The following is an 18,801-nucleotide window of genomic DNA, read 5'->3' on the forward strand; positions in this document are numbered from 1 at the left end:
ATTTAGAATACAGTTACATTCAAAAAGTATTTAGATTACTGAAGAGATTACTTTGCATTTTATTGTCATTTGTTTCATTTAATATTTAGTCCTTTCAGATGGAAAACATTTATACATATAAATGATGCGTTTCAAAGTGAATTTGAACAGTGGTGAAACACTTTCTTATGATGTGTTACATTCATACGAGCAGACAGAGAAGTAAGTTTGAAGTAAGTTTGGAGCAGAAGAAATAGAAATAAACCTTGTGTAAATTGTCAGCTTTACGCTAAGCTAAAATGCTATTTCTAGCCATTTTACATGCACATGTTACCAGGCACGATCATATTTTTTTATTAAGAAAATTCACATCAGATCATAATTTCTTTTTTCTAGTAAGACCTTTGATATTAAGGCAAAAATCGTATTCTTGATAATAATTGTTGTTTTCCTGTAAAAATACCTAAAAATCCTTAAAACAAGATCAGTTTGATTCATCTTGTTTTAGAAGCAACACTGCATAAGATATTTAGCTTTTTCAGAGAATATATTTTTAACGTGTATTTTGTCTTACTGTACTGGCAGAGTTTTTATAGTCAAAACAAGTGAAAAAATCTACCAGTGCTGAAGAAGTAATCCAAAGTATTTAGAATACATTACTGACCTTGAGTAATCTAATGGAATACGTTACAAATTACATTTTACAGCATGTATTCTGTAATCTGTAGTGGAATACATTTCAAAAGTAACCCTCCCAACTCATTGTATTCATACATTGTTGGATCTGTGTAATTTGGTACATCTTATTGAACATTTATATCAAACCTTCTGTTTTTCAATTTAAAAAAATCCACAGTTTTAGTACAATGTGTGGACTTTTCAGACAGTCCCTTTACTACACCCTCTGCAGTATTAGCCCATTTCAGCACAATGTGTGGACTTTTCAGATGACCCCTTACCCACCATATGAAAAATGTCCAATTTATGTCAATGTTATTAACGATCTGGACGATTTCGCCGTGACGCCATCTGACCAGATTACAGGACAAATCGCATCCCGTATTGATTCGACATTGGATGCATCATTTCATATTTAAATACGGGACGATCCCTTATTTTACGGGACGGGTGGCAACCCTGCCTGGAGGTCTAATACATTCTTGTGAGCAAAGTGTGGATGCAGAAAATCGTGAGTTTATCAGGAGAAATGGTCAGTCAGCGGGAAGAGGGGTGGAAAATCGGGAGTGTTGGCAGTTATGCATTCTGTGGGTTCGTTGAGGCGTGCTGCCATCTATTGACGCAGCTCGTAAAAACAGATGTACTTCAAGCTTTAATTGTTTGTATGGTAGGAAAGTACGCACTTTTATTATGGAATTTACGTACACATCAGGGGGCACGATTAATTGCATTAATTGTCTTAACACATTATTTCTGATACAATAAATCGCACTCAATCACATAATTTTGTGTTTATTTAATGTTTTAAGGGACACCGGGAGTATGTGATTTTTTGCACATGTGTGGTTTCAGTTGGTTTTAAAGGGAACTTTTTGGTTATTTCTGCATGAATACATTTGTTCGCAGATTTTACGCAGGAATACGTGTGTGTACACAGTTAATAAAAGAGGCTCAATTCCTAATCACTGTAAATCTGCAGCATGTTGTTATCATAAGATTAGTTATTGTATCTTTAAGGTAGACCGAGTACAGTTTTTTCTTTTTCCTATATTGCACAAATAGTGACTAAAATAAACATGCTATTTTTTCAAATTTTTCACGTGGTGGAAATGACCGAGATTCACTGGAGGGACTCTAGTTTGGCTTTGTTCATTGAGGATGCATTGAATTGATTGAAAATAATTGAGTAAAGGCATTTATAATGTTACGATTGACTATTTCTTTTCAAATAAATGCTGTAGCCTACTCTTCAGACTTTCTGTTCATCCAAGAATCCTACATGCAGCAATGCAACGTTCAGCATACACTGTTCATTAAAGCTGCTATTTTAAGACCTGTGAGGAGTCTGTTTCTCAAATTAGAGACTGTGTTGTACTTGTATTCTTGTTGTTGTGCATCTGTGTTGTCCACTTCTCTCTCTGTCCCGGTTAGATCAAGTTTGTTTTATTCTTTCAAAACAGAAGTGCATGGAATATCTCTCAAAAGAATAATAGATTGATGAATTTGAGGAGAAATATGTTTCTTTTTGGTTATTTTTCAAACCAAAATTTTATAAGTAACTTGCAAGTGTACTCAATACCTCAGCTGGAAAAAGACACTATATTGAGATTTCCACACTTCTTTAAGTAGCACAACCATTTTAACCGTTCTAACAAAAATAAATGTTACTTTTGTACTAAGGTAACACATGAAATTATTTCTTAAGGATATGTGACACATTATTTTCTTAGTAGACTGAATGAGAGCTGAAAATCTGGCTTTGCCATCATAAATAAAAATTTAGTTTTATTATAAATAAAAACACAAAACTTCAAACAGTAATAATAAATTGCAACATTTCTATGTTTTTGCTTGTATATGTCATCAATTTAAAGGGGACCTATTATGCAAAATTCACTTTTACGTGGCGTTTGAACATAAATGTGAGTCGGAAGTGTGTGTACACAACCACCCTACAATGTTAAAAGTCCACCCACTCCTCTTTCTTATATTTCTATTAATCTAAAACAGTGTCTCAAAATGACTGGTTTTCGTATCCGCTCTAAAGTGATGTCACTTTAGAGCAGGCCACGCCCACGACTGGTGACGGACTCCACCCTATTATCATAGATCCTCCCCTGAGTGATCAACACACAGTCCGCCATTTTTTTCCACGCCGGAGCAGCTGCAGTGAGAAGAATAATGTCTCAACATTGTAAGCGTCATATTCATGTACTCCCGGCATCAGAGCCACAGAAGATGCAGTGGACAAATTTTGTTTCTGAAGAAAATGTGCCCCAAAACATACCAAAATGTGTGTATGTTTGTGCAAATCATTTTACACCGGACTGCTTTGTGAATGAGGGTCAATATAAAGCAGGATTTTCAAAATTTTTTACTCTCAAGCATGGATCAGAACCAACTGTTCGTGTTCCAGCTTTATATCCTGAAGATGTAAGTATCGCACTTTATATTTTGTGAATGTTTGTAAATCGCCTTTCCGAATGTGCTTGTTAGCTGATTCCACGGCTAATGCAGCTAAAGTTACCATTGTCTCTGATTGTATTCACGGAGACCATAGCTATGTCGTTATAGCTTGTTTGCACATGACGTCACGTCACTGTGTTGCTGTGGTGTGAAAAGCAGATGGAGGGCAGGAAGTGATTTTCTACATAAGAAGCACTATCACAAACTCAAAATGCCAATGTTTTGCATCGTTTACGGTTGCTCATACATATATGGCTGAACTCCGGTATTTACGGTGTCAGTCATATTGGTTCTGATTTGTTGTTGCTATAGTATCTGAAGCACCAGCTGTAAAGGCACAGCCCTTTTCCAGAAAGGGGGCGGGGAGCAGCAGCTCATTTGCATTTAAAGAGACACACACGAAAACAGCGTGTTTTTGATTCCACCCAAAAAGAGGCATTTACAACATGGTATAATAAATGATCCGTGGGGTATTTTGAGCTGAAACTTCACAGACACATTCTGGGGACACCTGAGACATATTACATCTTGTAAAAAGGGGCATAATAGGTCTTCTTTAATTGAATGGTGTTGTATAATATAGAGGTATAATATAGATTATATCTCTGTAATCTTGGTCGAAACTGAACATTCTGAACACATCTTTTATATATATATATATATATATATATATATAGCCAAATCTACTGGATATTTTCCTTCATTTTAATGAATGGGCATTTGCTGCCCATTCATTAAACCACGCCCCCAGCATTGCACATGAGTGTATGTCAAGACTACAGAACTGACATTTTCTCGAAGCGGAATACCAATACAAACGGCACAGCATTTTTTTGTGCATTAAATTACACATACTGCATGACTTGTGTACTTGTGGATGGTATTGTGAGCAAAGAAAACTGTATATTTGTGCAGTTTTCTGGTGCGTGGATTTGTGAATTGAGCGTGTGGATCTGTTGCGTGCATGTGTGCATTGGTTACCCATGGATTCCCGTGTGCATTTGTCGATCTGATGTGTTCTGGCCACTCACGATAATCAACATTGCGCAACCACAGATGCAGAAGATCCCACGCATCTATGTGCAGAACCCGCATAGCTTTCGTAGGCTATTGAGTGTAGAAACGATAGAAATCCTCTTCATTCCCCTAACAAATGTAGCCAGTTTGAATGGGAATGCCATTCACCCATGAAATTCACTCCAGGAACGCCGTTCCCCTGCGTTCCCCCCATTTCCAGCCCTAGAGATGCCTTTATCTGTCTACCAACAAAATAAATGTCAAAAACCTGCATACATTGTTCCCATTTCCACAATTAGTGGATGAAGAGCACATTTGTTACAATTAGGGCTGTGAATCGATTAAATATTTCAAACAAATTAATCACACAGTTTTCTTATGGTACATGATACATTACAACAAACATTAAAAAATCATCATACATATATTTACCTTATACTTTGTCTCAAAGAACTTGCAAGAAATTGGTTAGTCATCATTTATTTTAATTATTCTAAAATGTACATAGTAAAATGTTTTTTTTTTTTTGCGGATAGAGTTAATTAGACAAATTTTTACAGGTAGTAATCTTTGCTACAAGTTTATGTATACATGCCATACAATCAGTGAACATGGTGTAATTACAATTTGGGCAAAATCTTCTGTCGTTTTCCAGTGGACCTTTTTTTTTATAACAAGATCAAATGGGCAGATTCAATTCATATCAAACTTTATTGGCAAGAGAAACTTAAGTGTTCATTGCCAATTCATTATTAGACACTATACATACAGATATAAAACAAACTGAATGCTGAAGTTTAATTTGTTGAGGTTTAAAATCTCAAAAGTATTATTTCCTCTGGCTGTCATTCAGTCTCTTCAAGTATACGTGGCTGCAGCTTGCTGAACGGCCAGGTCCTTCTTGCGTACACACTGGGTCTAACTCGGGCAATTTCACTTTTGAAACTGGTTCAGATGACAGTAAGTGAGAGTTCTGGGTAATGCGAAGCTTGCCGTATCTCTCGCACGCCTGGTTAACCACCTGCGGGTTAATTCTTCATTCTCAGTACAGTAAATCCGCTCCTGTTTTTATTGTCCCCGGAACATGCGTTGCGCGTTATGAATAAGCATGCACTGCTCCACACAATTAGTTTCTGTGTTAGGATGTGCAGTTGAGTCGAGCATGTACCTCCTGAAAATGTATATTTGCTCATTTTAGCCACAGAAAGTGGAACATTAGTAAAGTTTTGCTCATTGTACAAATGTGCCTGGGTTTGTTTGCCAGGAACAACTCGGGACACCTTTCTCCTATCGCGTGAAGTCCCAGGAAGTAAAAAAGAAATGGACACTGCAGGTCCGGTTCCAGATCAGAATCACAGAGGGTGCTTCTGAAAATAGTGGGGGTGCTCTGTATAAAGTGGAGATGTATCGTAATTGCACATTTTTTAATTGATTGAATCATGTTTAAATGCTACTAAAACAACATAAAGAAAAGTTTTTTTATGTACAAAACATTTAGTTTTTATTATTGTATTTGTTTTCACATGATCGGTCACTGAAAATGACAGATTAGGACATACTGATTTGCAAAATCATACACGTTTATAAGTTTGATGCAGCATTTTGTGTGTTCACAAACTGCAGGGATTTTTGTGTGTTTGCTGGGATTCAAGGAAATCTGCTTGCCAATTTACAGTATTAGTCTTACATATTCAGTTGAGCAGGGGTGTGCAATTATTTTGGTACTGGGGCCGCATCAGCCGTTAAGTAGAACATGGAACAGAGAAGATAAAAAGTTCTGCATAGTTGTATCTTTTTAGCCCAGAAGTAGAAGTGCACTCATGCACTTAATGAATGATGCACAATTTTCTGAAGTGTATACCGACTGATGGGACCATTCTACGATTGCTTGAAGATTTGCTGCTACTTTTCTATCATCTGTTAGTAAAACAGAATAAAGGCTGAATATAATTATTAATTGTTTATTTTACCATACCTCAATGCAGTGGTAATTTAGTATTCGATTTAACACTCTACATCAGGAGCCTGGTTTAATAGTAAAATAAAATATTCGGAAATGATTATTTTAATGTTTGCCGCAAAGTGGACAAAATTGTTTTATTCTCAAAACATTATCAACCTGTTTATACGCTCATGGGTCATGATGTGGGTCTCAAACAAAAAAACATAATGTTTTTTTTGTTTGAAGATAGCTTCTTTCAGCAGATCAAAGGCACTGCTATGGGAGCTTGTTTTGCCCCTAATTATGCCAATCTGTTTTTGGGCCTTTGGGAAGGGGAGTTTGTCTTCAATGCTGTTGTGAATACTTTCCATAATAAGATTAAGTGGTGGACTAGATATATTGATGACATTTGCATGATTTTTGAAGGAAGTGAAACCGAATTACAACATTGTCATGCTTTTTTGAATTCTACAAACAGCGATATCAAATAGATTTAACCATTCATAAGGACCAAGATGGATGCCTTCATACCTCACTCTTCAGAAAAAGCAAAGATCGTAATATCATTTTACTTGCAAAGAGTTTTCACCCAAAACATCATAAGGACAATATACCTCTAGGGCAGTTTCAAAGACTAAGACGCATATGTGATCAAGATCAGGTCTTCGAACATCTGGCCACAGATATGACAGATCATTTTAGGAACAGAGGTTACCAAAAAAAAAAAAAAAAAAAAAAGATGTGGATTTGGCTTTAAATAAAGTGACATACCTATCACAAGATGATCTACTTCAAAAGAAACCCAGGAGAAAAACCTCTACTCGCCCGTATTTTGTTACTGAATATAGTACTGCCTCACAACTAATTAAACGGATAATCAACAAGAACTGGGGAATTATCCAAAGTGATCCAAACCTACGTGAATTGTTCCAGGAGCTTCCAATTGTGAGCTATAAAAAGCTCCAACAATTAAAGACAGACTTGTGAGAAGTTATGTACCTGCAATTAAAAAAACTACATGGTTGGACAGACAAATACATGGAACGTTTAAATGTGGACATTGTAACCATTGTAAGAATGTTACTCAGACAACCTTTTTTGTGGATGTCTTTACTAACAAAACTTTTCCCGTTAGATCCTTCATCAATTATAAGAGTACATATGTTGTTTACAGGCTTGAATGCCCCTGTCATTTTTATTTATTTATTTATTTTTTGTGTGGGCCGAACTAAGCGTAGATAGACTATGGGATCATATAAATGCAATCCATGTAGGAAACAAAGATTACCCTATGGCAGTACATTATGCATCTGTACACAACTCTAACCCCTCCACATTAAAAATGATTGGTTTAGAAACAGTAAGGGAAACTATCAGTAAGGGAGATAGATTACAGAGACTTTTACAACGAGAGGCCTTTTGGAATTTTCATTTAAAAGCCACTACTTTCCCTGGCTTGAATGAAGAATTAGATTTGACTCCTTTCCTGTAAGAATATTCCTCTCCCCTTTATTAGTATCCAAATCATTACAGAGCATTTTGAGTGTGGGATAATGATGTAATAAGTTTATTATATATTATTGTTGGTCCTCTATACACAGTTTGTATGTGCTGGCCTGCATGAACATGGGGTTTTATACATGAATACAGTCGTTGATATGTATGCAACAGTTTAAAAATGTAATTCATTGCCTTATATACTCAGTATTTTATTTGTAAGGCTGTGGTATTTAATAAAGCCTTTCCCCTTTAAGATTTTGGAATTCCTCAGCCCCATTGACTGGTTGATTGTATTTACACCTATGACCCATTTATGCCTGACACACTCTGAGGAAGGCTGTTTGCCAAAATGCATCAGTGTGCAGTCACTGTTATTTATTTATTTACCATTTTTAATGTCCTGATGTGTCTAGCCAATTGACAATAAAGGCTTTTTAAATTTCAGCATTTTAGACTTCAGCATTTTACAAATAACACAAAGAACAAACATTTTCCTCTTTCACTTGGTTTTCACTCGCGTGTCCCCTCCGTGTGCGAATAATGCGAAGATCTAGTGGGATTTTACTAAAGTTCATCACTGAAAAGGTTTGCTCGCAGACTTGGTACTAAACAGCACACGCAGCCTCAAGAATGGACAAGGAGTGGCTGCATCATGCATACATTGTTGCCAAATTGCATAAATTAATATGACATAAGGTGAAATATTTCCTATTTGTGCATGTATAAATCTCTGATTGGGGTGTTGCATCTATTATCTGGCAACCATGAGCATACTAAAAGCTTTTGGATGCGTGATAGGTCCCAAAGCCAGATACTGTATGATGAACAGCTTCACAGCAGAAGGGAAGGAGAACACAGGGAAGCAGGTTTTTTCCAGGCTCAGGTAGGACTTTTAATCGGCCACTTCAATGCTTTACAACTTCACAAACTCATCAGCTTCACAGGCACATAGTCACTTAAACACATCAGCTTCACAGGCACTTAGAAACTTAAACACATCAGCTTTACAAAGATAACAGATTAAACGTAACAGCTCTAGGAGCACCGTGGCCTTCCTTGTGCCAGACTCTCTCTCTTCTCTGCTGGTGGCATGGCTGCTTATATGCCGCTCTCCCCATGCTCACTGGAATTAGAGACAGGTGTTAAACATAATCTAGCTCAGGTGCAAGCGCCCTTACCGCCTTCTCTCTCCGGACGGACGCTTGACCATGCCCCCACTGCCACACTGTAAATGTAAGATCTAATAAAAACTTTCATGATAAATCGACCCATGGGCAGTAGTTTGCCCTGGTCTGCAATTGAGGGTGCTCTACGGTTCGTTTGAGGGTGCTTAGCACCCTCAAGCACCCCCATAGAACCGGGCCTGGGACACTGCCTTAATTGGGTTAGAAAATATTTACCGCGTTAAACCAAAAATATTAATTGCAGAAATAAATGCGTTAAATTTCCCAGCCCTAGTTACAACTGTACAACTGATTTTCCCAGTGACCTTGCCTCCTAGCATGTCCCAAAGTGCAGTATGTTAATTTTAAGTAGACAAATGATTTCAAGCTCGATTGCACTTCCTATAGCGCCATCTAGTGCTAAAAAGGAGTTCTTTTTTGGTCTGTTCTTACCCAAAACTGATCAGATCGTTTCAGATTTCTGAATTTCAAATTCGCAGTGGGGATGGTTTCATTGAATCAAATATGAGATCCCAAGAGCTGAACAAAATGGAACAAAGAATCAGAATTGCTTATTTTGGTGTAAAATAGCAGGAGCTAAAAGAACAGGACAGCGAAAAGGAAGAATTGTGGCTGAATGAAGTGATAGTGAAGAAATGGGAAAAAGCGACTTCTCTGTCCACACTTGGCAGAGTTGTCAAAAGAGGAATGAAGCCTGTGCAGATGGCCTATAATCAGCACTGTACTGTTACAGACATCCTACTGTGGACCTGTCTAAAGCCCATTTACTTGCACATACACTGTCTTATTGATAGTACTACACCCATATGATTAATGAATGGATTGCAGTCATAGTGCCCATGAACTGTCCAAATGAGCAAGTTTAGAATTGGACCTAGCTCACCATCTGCCAATGTCATCACTAGTGGTCGACTTACAGTTGTGCTCAAAAGTTTGCATACCTTTGGAGAATTGGTAATATATGTTCCATTTTTAAAGAAAACATGAGTGAGCAGGAAAAACACATTTCTGTTATTTCTTATGGGAGTCATATTCAGCTGTAGGTTATAACAGAATGGCACAATCATAAAACAAAACATGGCAACATAGAAAAAAATTAAATGACCCCTGTTCAAAAGTCTGCATACCCTTAGTTCTTAATACTGTGTATTGCCCCCATTAGCATCAATGCCAGCATGCAGTCTTTTGTAATAGCTGTCTATGAGGTCTCAAATTCTTGCAGGTGGTATAGCTGCCCATTTGTCTTGGCAAAATGCCTCCAGGTCATGCAGAGTCTTTGGTCGTCTTGCATGAACCGCACATTTGAGATCTCCCCAGAGTGTCTAGATAATATTAAGGTCAGGAGACTGTGATGGCCACTCCAGGACCTTCACCTTTTTCTGCTGTAACCACTGGAGGGTCAACTTGGCCTTGTGCTTAGGGTCATTGTTGTGCTGGAAAGTCCAAGAGCATCCCATGCACAGCTTTCGTGCAGAAGAATGCAAATTGTCTGCCAGTATTTTCTGATAACATGCTGAATTCATCTTGCCATCAATTTTCACAAGATTGTCCGTGCCTTTAGAGCTCACACACCCCCAACACATCAGTGAGCCACCACCATGCTTCACAGTGGGGATGGTATTCTTTTCACTATAGGCCTTGTTGACCCCTCTCCAAACATAGCGCTTATGGTTGTGACCATAAAGCTCTATTTTGGTCTCGTCACTCCAAATTACAGTGTGCCAGAAGGATGTCAAGGTGTTGTCGGGCATATTGTAACCGGGCTTTTTTGTGGCATTGGTGCAGTAAAGGCTTCTTTTTGGCAACTCAACCATGCAGCTCATTTTTGTTCAAGTATTATCATACTGTGCTCCTTGAAACAACCACACCGTCTTTTTCCAGAGCTGCCTGTATTTCTCCTGAGGTTACCTGTGGGTTTTCTTTGTATCCCGAACAATTCTTCTGGCAGTTGTGGCTGAAATCTTTCTTGGTCTAACTGACCTTGGCTTGGTATCAAGAGATCCCCGAATTTTCCACTTCTTAATAAGTGATTGAACAGTACTGACTGGCATTTTCAAGGCTTTGTATATCTTTTTATATCCTTTTCCATCTTTATAAAGTTCCATTACCTTGTTATGCAGGTCTTTTGACAGTTATTTTCTGCTCCCCATGGCTCAGTATCTAGCCTGCTCAGTGCATCCACGTGAGCGCTAACAAACTCATTGTCTATTAATACACAGGCACTAATTGCAATTTAAAAAGCCACAGGTGTGGGAAATTAACCTTTAATTGCCATTTAAACCTGTGTGTGTCACCTTGTGTGTCTGTAACATGTCCAAACATTCAAGGGTATGTAAAATTTTGATCAGGGCCATTTTGATGATTTCTGTTATCATTATGATTTAAAAAGGAGCCAAACAACTATGTGATAATAAATGGCTTCATATGATCACTATCCTTAAAAAAAAGAATAACATGTCACAATTTCTGCCAGGGTATGCAAAATTTTGAGCACAACTGTATATGGGATTTTTAAGATACTGATACTGGAGATACTGATATCTAGAGAGCAGTGTTGATGTTGATGATGGCTGATATTTAAAGTAGCCTCAAAAGTATTTGGACAATTTTGGTCACCTAAACCACTGTTATATACTTTAATGCATTATATAACAATGTATCAAACCAAGTGGAATCTGCAACCAGATGATGTAGAACTAGGCTAACTTTAATCAAGGTGTCAACTTTAGGTGATTTTTGGTGAATATATGAAGCCAGTTCCCCTCAAGTTCACACGTGTCCTATATCAGAGGCGTCTCTAGGCCAAAATGATTTTGGTCTAGCCCCTAATGTGTTCTGTTCGAACTCCAGAGCAGATCACTTCACGTGCACCAGTGGTACTGTGATGGCTCTTGCCACGCTCAACCATACAGTGCAAATGCCTCTTTCAGATCAACTGCCCAGGTGTTGAGTTGATGAAATGATATTCATCCCACGTTCGGGGCTTTACACGCTCAAAATAGGCTATGCTTCTCATCTGAAAGGCACATTTGTGCTGCACGATTAAAGAGTGGTTTTCATGTGAGCCATCACATAATCACTTGTGCACGTGAAGTGATCTGCTCTGCTTCATTCCACTGTATTCCTGAAGTGAGCATATCAACCTATAGGATAACACAAATTGGAATACGTATGCAAGTGAGACACCGGGCTTTCCTTGATATCACGCAGCAGATGACAAAATTTATGCGACCCATAAGAGAATTTTCTTGTTTTAAGCACTGTAGAGGAAGTCAAACTTTTTGAACAGCTAGACAGCCCCAACATTATATATAGCACAGAGGAGGAAAAGAGAGTTTAAGTTTTTCAAATTACTCATCACCCTTGCTCAAATGTATCATGAGTTTACAGCAGTGGTATTTTGAGATGAAATGTATAAATATGTTTAGTTTTAAATTTAAGCAGTCTATTAGGTGGAATCTATTAGACTTCAATTTTATTACAACAGTGGGAGTTGTAGTTAAAGTTTGTAAATGTGTTTAGGCTACTAATTCTTTCATAACAAATGCTATAATTTATTATTTGGGGATTATTTGGGGGGGGTTATTTTTTAATTTTTTTTAGAAAGACTAGCTACATTGACCTAACCACAGTAATAAGGAGCCATCCATGGTCTCACCTGTGCTTATATGTCATTGCACTCTAAATATATGGGCAAATACATGAAGGTCTTTTAAGTTTGGACCACCAAGACTTATGGATAAATTATTGACAAAGTTTTCCTCCTGTGCAACATATGTTCTGTTCTAATGATGTTTGATAAAAACAAAAAAAGGCATTGTTTGCCTTCAGATATTCCTAAAAATTACTTAAATCATTAAGAGTCTGATGAAAGGAAAACAATGTCTGTTATGGAGTAGGAAACAAAAAAATTCACAAGCACTATCCAAACTCAGTAAAGTGGTCTACTCACGGGTACAGGCAGTCTGGTATAACTAGTTCTATAATAAGTAACTAGTCCTAATAAGTCCAAATAAGTAGTCCTAATAAGGTGTTTATTAAATTATGTTTCATTCAAAATGTTCCAGGTGCTTAGACGATAGAAAAATCACTCAGAGTACTGAGATACTTTAGCTAACTATCATGTAAATTCTATGGTATCTATCAAAACTTAAACAATAAACAAGTAAGTGATTCCTTTTAACCTAAATTTAATAATGTTTTGACCATGTTCTTCTTCCAATAAAAAGACTTTCGCTATTCTTTGAGGGTTCACACATGAGTCCTCTTAAAAAGAATCAAACTCAGACCTTTTCACTTCAGCCACAAACAAACAAACTAATAGCCTAAATAAATAAAACAGTGAAAGTGTTCAAATTGTACATGTCAACTGTGTACCTGTTTTTATACACTTTGTGTTAGGGTCTCAGCCCACTTGTTACACCTGCAGCGCCTGCTGTCTCTCCTGAACGCCACCAGAGATTGCCATCTCCAGAGTACTAACCCTTCCTTCACAAACTACATTTCCCATAATCCTCCTCTCAGACTGAATACTCACCCACCTTTATCACATTATCTCTGTCTATTTAAGTTCCCTGTTTACACGCAATCAGTGCGAAATCTTGTTCTGCCTAGTCTGCAATTCTGAGCGTTATTAGCATTCCTGGTTTCCCTGTGTTTTGACTCCTACCTGTTCATCGTATTTCCCAGCCTGCTTGTGTGTTTTTGGACCTATTGCCTGTTTACTGGATTACCCCTCTGTCTCTCGGATTTACTTGGTTTGCCTTTCTTGGACTGTCTTCCTGTGTACCGAACTCTTGCCTGCTTTTTCATTTACGCTTTTATTTGCTACTTTGTTGTACTGTTTATACGTTTATTAAACTGCAAATGGATCTTAAAATTATTGCCCCGGTGTCTTCGCTACACTACTATTCATCATCAGTATTTTTTGCCACACAGTCAACTTGAAGATTAGGGATGCTTAGATGAGGATTTTTACAGCCGATACAGTCATCGATTTTCTTCATCTAATCGGCCGATACTGATCATTTAACCTTTTATCAGGAGCTCTGTCATAATAACTGGTTATACAGTATATGTAAGCTTTCTGCACACTGTCACTGTTAACTAAATTTCCCTGTTGGTCATACCATACAGTAGCTGTTGCCTAGTTTTTGCTGACAAATGTACTGTAGGTTAAATGATAATCAAATAAACAAACATGAAAATATTCATATTTACGATGAATCTTTTAATAGGACTTAACAAGTAGGCTTACACAAAATATTATACTGTATATTAAGATAGATAACTTGGCTTTATAATTAAAATTAATGTCTTCTGAAGCATACCAATAGGTTGGTGTAAGAAACAAATCGAAAATTAAAATGTTTTAAACTTTAAATCGTTGCTTCTGGCCAGCGTTGGAATGCTGTTTGAAATAAGCTAACTTTCACATGACGTTCGTTCCTCTGTTGTATACAAAGCGCACACTTCCGACTTCTCGCGTGAACGCACTATAGCGCTTACGTCACTGATGCTAGCAGGAAGCGTTATTTTTTTTAAATAAAGTTTTTGTCTATTTGTTTCTTACACCAACCTATCGATTTGCTTCATAAGACATTAATTGATTGACTGGAGTTGTGTGGATTACTTTTATGCTGCCTAAATATGGCTTTTGGACCATCAAATACACTTAGGTTGAAGTCATTAAAACTCATTTTAACCACTCCACAGATTTCATATTAGCAAACTATAGTGTTGGCAAGGCTTTTAGGACATCTACTTTGTGCATGACAAGTAGTTTGTCCAACAATTGTTTACAGACAGATTGTTTCACTTTTAATTGACTATATCACAATTCCAATGGGTCAGAAGTTTACTTACACTAAGTTAACTGTACCTTTAAGCAGCTTGGAAAATTCCAGAAAATGTTGTCAAGCATTTAGGTAATTTGCCAATTAGCTTCTGAAAGGCTAATTGGAGTCAGTTGGAGGTGTACCTGTGGATGTATTTTAAGCCCTACCTTCAAACTCGGTGCCTCTTTGTTTGACATCATGGTAAAATCAAAAGAAATTAGCCAAGAACTCAGAAAAAAAATTGTGGACCTCCACAAGTCTGGTTCATCCTTGGGAGCAATTGTCCAAATGCCTGAAGGTACCACGTTCATCTGTACAAACAATAGTATGCAAGTATAAACACCATGGGACCACGCAGCCATCATACCGCTCAGGAAGGAGACGCATTCTGTCTCCTAGAGATGAATGTAGTTTGGTGCGAAAAGTGCAAATCAATCCCAGAACAACAGCAAAGGACCTTGTGAATATGCTGGAGGAAACAGGTAGACAAGTATCTATATCCACAGTAAAACGAGTCCTACATCGACATAACCTGACAGGTTGCTCAGCAAGGAAGAAGCCACTGCTCCAAAACTGCCATAAAAAAGCCAGACTACAGTTTGCAAGTGCACATGGGGACAAATATCTTAATTTTTGGAGAAATGTCCTTTGGTCTGATGAAATGAATATTGAACAGTTTGGCTATAATGACCATCATTATGTTTGGAGGAAAAGGGGTGAGGCTTGCAAGCCGAACAACACCAACCCAACCATGAAGCATGGGGGTGGCAGCATCATGTTGTGGGGATGCTTTGCTGCAGGAGGGACTGGTGCACTTCACAAAATAGATGGCATCATGAGGAAGGAAAATTATGTGTATATATTGAAGCAACATCTCAAGACATCAGGAAGTTAAAGCTCGGTCGCAAATGGGTCTTCCAAATGGACAATGACTCCAAGCATACCTCCAAAGTTGTGGTGAAGGACAACAAACCTGACTAAGTTACACCAATTCTGTCAGGAGGAATGGGCCAAAATTCCAGCAACTTATTTTGAGAAGCTTGTGGAAGGCTACCCAAAAGGTTTGACCCAAGTTAAACAATTTAAAGGCAATGCTACCAAATACTAACAAAGTGTATGTAAACTTCTGACCCACTGGGAATGTGATGAAAGAAATGAAAGCTGAAATAAATCATTCTCTCTACTATTATTCTTACATTTCACATTCTCAAAATAAAATAGTGATCCTAACTGACCTAAGACAGGGAATGTTTTCAATGATTAAATGTCAGGAATTGTGAAAAATTGAGTTTAAATGTATTTGGCTAAGGTGTATGTAAACTTCTGACTTCAACTGTATATTATAAGGACCTACAGAGCTTCAACATTTTTCAAAAAATCTTAATTTGTGTTCTGCTGAAGAGAGACAGTCATACACATATGGGATGGCATCAGGGTAAGTGAATAATGAGAAAATGTTCTTTCTCTCAGTACGCTTGCCATATCATTTGTTGTTAATGTCAATGGCTGTCTGTCCAATCAAATTTGGTACAAATTTATCTGTCACATGGTAGAAGCTTGCCAAATTAGGTTCTTGTCGACATTGTACAGGTTGCTTAACATCCTCTAAAACAAATAAACAATTTTGGTACTGTTTAGGGTTGCAACTTTATGTCCAATGTAAAATCAGGTTCCCAAATAAGAACCAGATGAGAACCAAGGGGTCTTTTTACACATTAGTTGCCACATGTGTCTTGATCGATCAGATTGCTATCTGACTAGGTATACACATTCCAATTTACACTTGACCACATACATTTATTTATATAAAAAATAAATCCGGTCTACTATTCCTGCGCTATACGCACAAAAGTCATGAAGTTCACTTCCATGATGATATTAATGCTAGGCAGTGAAATTTTGCTGTGATTGATGCAGCTCATAAAAAGTAAAAACAGTAGGCCATTAACATTATGGTATGGCAAAAGCTGTTATGAGCCACAATTTCTTTGTCATCTTGGGGCTCCCAATCTTGTGCTAATGTATGCTGATGTAGTTCCGTTTGGGAGAACTAAAGTTTACAATTGTGGTCTGAACAACCAGATGCATTTATATTTGGCAGAGTCACATTTTGTGTACATTTGAGTGATCGGATTGCTGTCTGTCTTGAATGCATCTTGGAGGGTGTTTGCACTTGGTCTTTTCATGATTGGATAGCTGTTAATTGACCAAGTGTAAATACTCCCTTAGATTTCTTTGGAAGCAAGCACATTTTGTTGGGGCGTTTTTCCTTCCCGGCGTTGCTTACGTAATCCTCACCAGTGTAGAAAATGCTTGTTTAGTGGGAGTATGGTGCTTACATAAAAGCCTCCAGTGTGGTGGGCCATTTTTTGGGGGAAGGGGGGTGGGTGGGCAGGGGGCAGAGCTTAGCTCAGGAGCATGCACGAGCCCTGGGTTGGGGTAGGAGTCAGTGATGCAGTGAATGAATGCCACTTGCCCGCTGATCCATAACGGAGGGACAAAGGCCTCCTAGAGAGCAGAGCACGGTCGGAGCTCAAGGCACCTTAGTCCTGCTCACAATGGGAGGGAACATACACTGAGGCTGCATCTCGCCTCTCTGCCCAGTTCATCACTGTAGCGGCCCGGGACGGTGAGTAAAGATAGGTTTGAACTATTTTTTTTTAATTGTAGTTAGTTGGTGTCTTTGGGCATTTTTGCATTTGTACATGATTGTATGTTGTGTTTAATTATATGAGGTCAATTATGTCTTTATTGGAGTCACATGCCGAATTATTTTAGGGTTTAGTATTGTTATTATAATGAGGTTGGTAGTCAATCTATGTGAGTTGATGCTGGCTTGTTAATGGTTTTTTCAACTCGTGGGTCGTGACCCAAAAATGGGGCACAGGTCTGTGCTGATAGGGTCATGGACTGCAGGGAAAAACAAAGCTAAATGTAAATATCATAAAACAGATAGTTCAGACTAGAAATTGTATTGGATAAGAAATGCACACTTGTGACTGCACATTCTGTGTCAATGCACCAAGCATCTACATTGCTTAAGAACTGTAATCAACCTATTATTAGGATGTTGAATTATTTTACTTGGTAGAGTAATTGTTTATTTCAGAAATGATCAATTATAAATGTAACTGTTAACTGAACATTTGTGTCTTTTATAATAATACTGTTGCCAAAATCATTGTAACTCATGGCCTCTCGTGGCTTTTTTCTTATTAGCATGTAATTAATTATGTAATTGTGTATAGTTATAGCAAAATAAGGAGAAAACACATCTTTTGTTGGTGACATTAAAACTCTACTCTATTTTCACACAAATTCATCACTTAGTAGAAGCCAGTCAAGTTAGACAGAAGCCAACATGGACAGATTGTGTGATGTGCCCTCATTTTGGAAAACCATGAAAAAAACTGTGCAAGTGTAACCGGTCCTGCTCGACCCACTCCGAGCGGGATTCAGACCGGCGTCAGCCGACATGGGAGGTGGATGCACTAACAAGGAGGCCAAAGGCTACAGCCTCTAGTGTCAGTCGCTAGTGCGCTTCTTGAAGCCAGGGGAGTGAGATTTACACACTGTACAGCTATCACGTACCAGCTGGCTCCCGTTACGCTCACACCCCTAAACCTCACTCCCATCCGGGTCACGGCACCACTGTAACCGATCCTGCTCGACCCTCTCTGAACGGGATTCGAACCAGCATCAGCCGACATGGGAGGTGGATGCAATAACGAGGAGGCTAAAGGCTACAGCCTCTAGTGTCAGTCAATAGTGCACCTCTTGAGGCCAGGAGAGTGAGGTTTACACACTGCACAGCTATCACATACCAGCTGGCTCCCATTACACAAGGTTAAAGAAAATATAACCCAGACTCACCCTGATGTCATAAAAATTATGATCTGACGTTTTACTCGTGATTTGTGTGAAAGTGAATAAAAGTCGTTGTTTTAGCACCTCCAGTGTTCATTTCACAAGGAAACTGCCTCAACACAGTATGTACAATGAGCCACAACGAGCCATTTTGCAAAAATGTAGGTATAGAAACATGATTCTGTGAGACTAGGTTGCCCAGACTACATTAAATATGGAGTACATTTGGTACTGTGTAAAATCTGGGTCCTGAAGCAATCCTAGTTGATACACTGTTCTAATATGTAAATTGCACTTTGCCTGAGTATATAAAATGCATTCAGTGGCATTC

General features: G+C 38.1%; 1 protein-coding gene across 2 annotated transcripts in view; it reads left to right on the forward strand.

Annotated features, from left to right (window-relative positions):
- LOC127432674 (CDC42 small effector protein 2) overlaps positions 1 to 18,801 on the forward strand; it is a 73,569-nt gene that overhangs the window by 17,545 nt on the left and 37,223 nt on the right. The window contains exon 1 of one of the 2 annotated variants that reach the window (XM_051684031.1): positions 17,125 to 17,232. The exons of the other annotated variant lie outside the window; for it this stretch is intronic. The gene's annotated coding sequence lies outside the window, so the exon portion shown is untranslated. Of the gene's footprint in view, positions 1 to 17,124; positions 17,233 to 18,801 lie in introns of those variants that run through there. 2 annotated transcript variants of the gene reach the window in all.

This window comes from Myxocyprinus asiaticus, chromosome 42 (genome assembly GCF_019703515.2).
Source record: "Myxocyprinus asiaticus isolate MX2 ecotype Aquarium Trade chromosome 42, UBuf_Myxa_2, whole genome shotgun sequence".
Lineage (NCBI taxonomy): Eukaryota > Metazoa > Chordata > Actinopteri > Cypriniformes > Catostomidae > Myxocyprinus > Myxocyprinus asiaticus.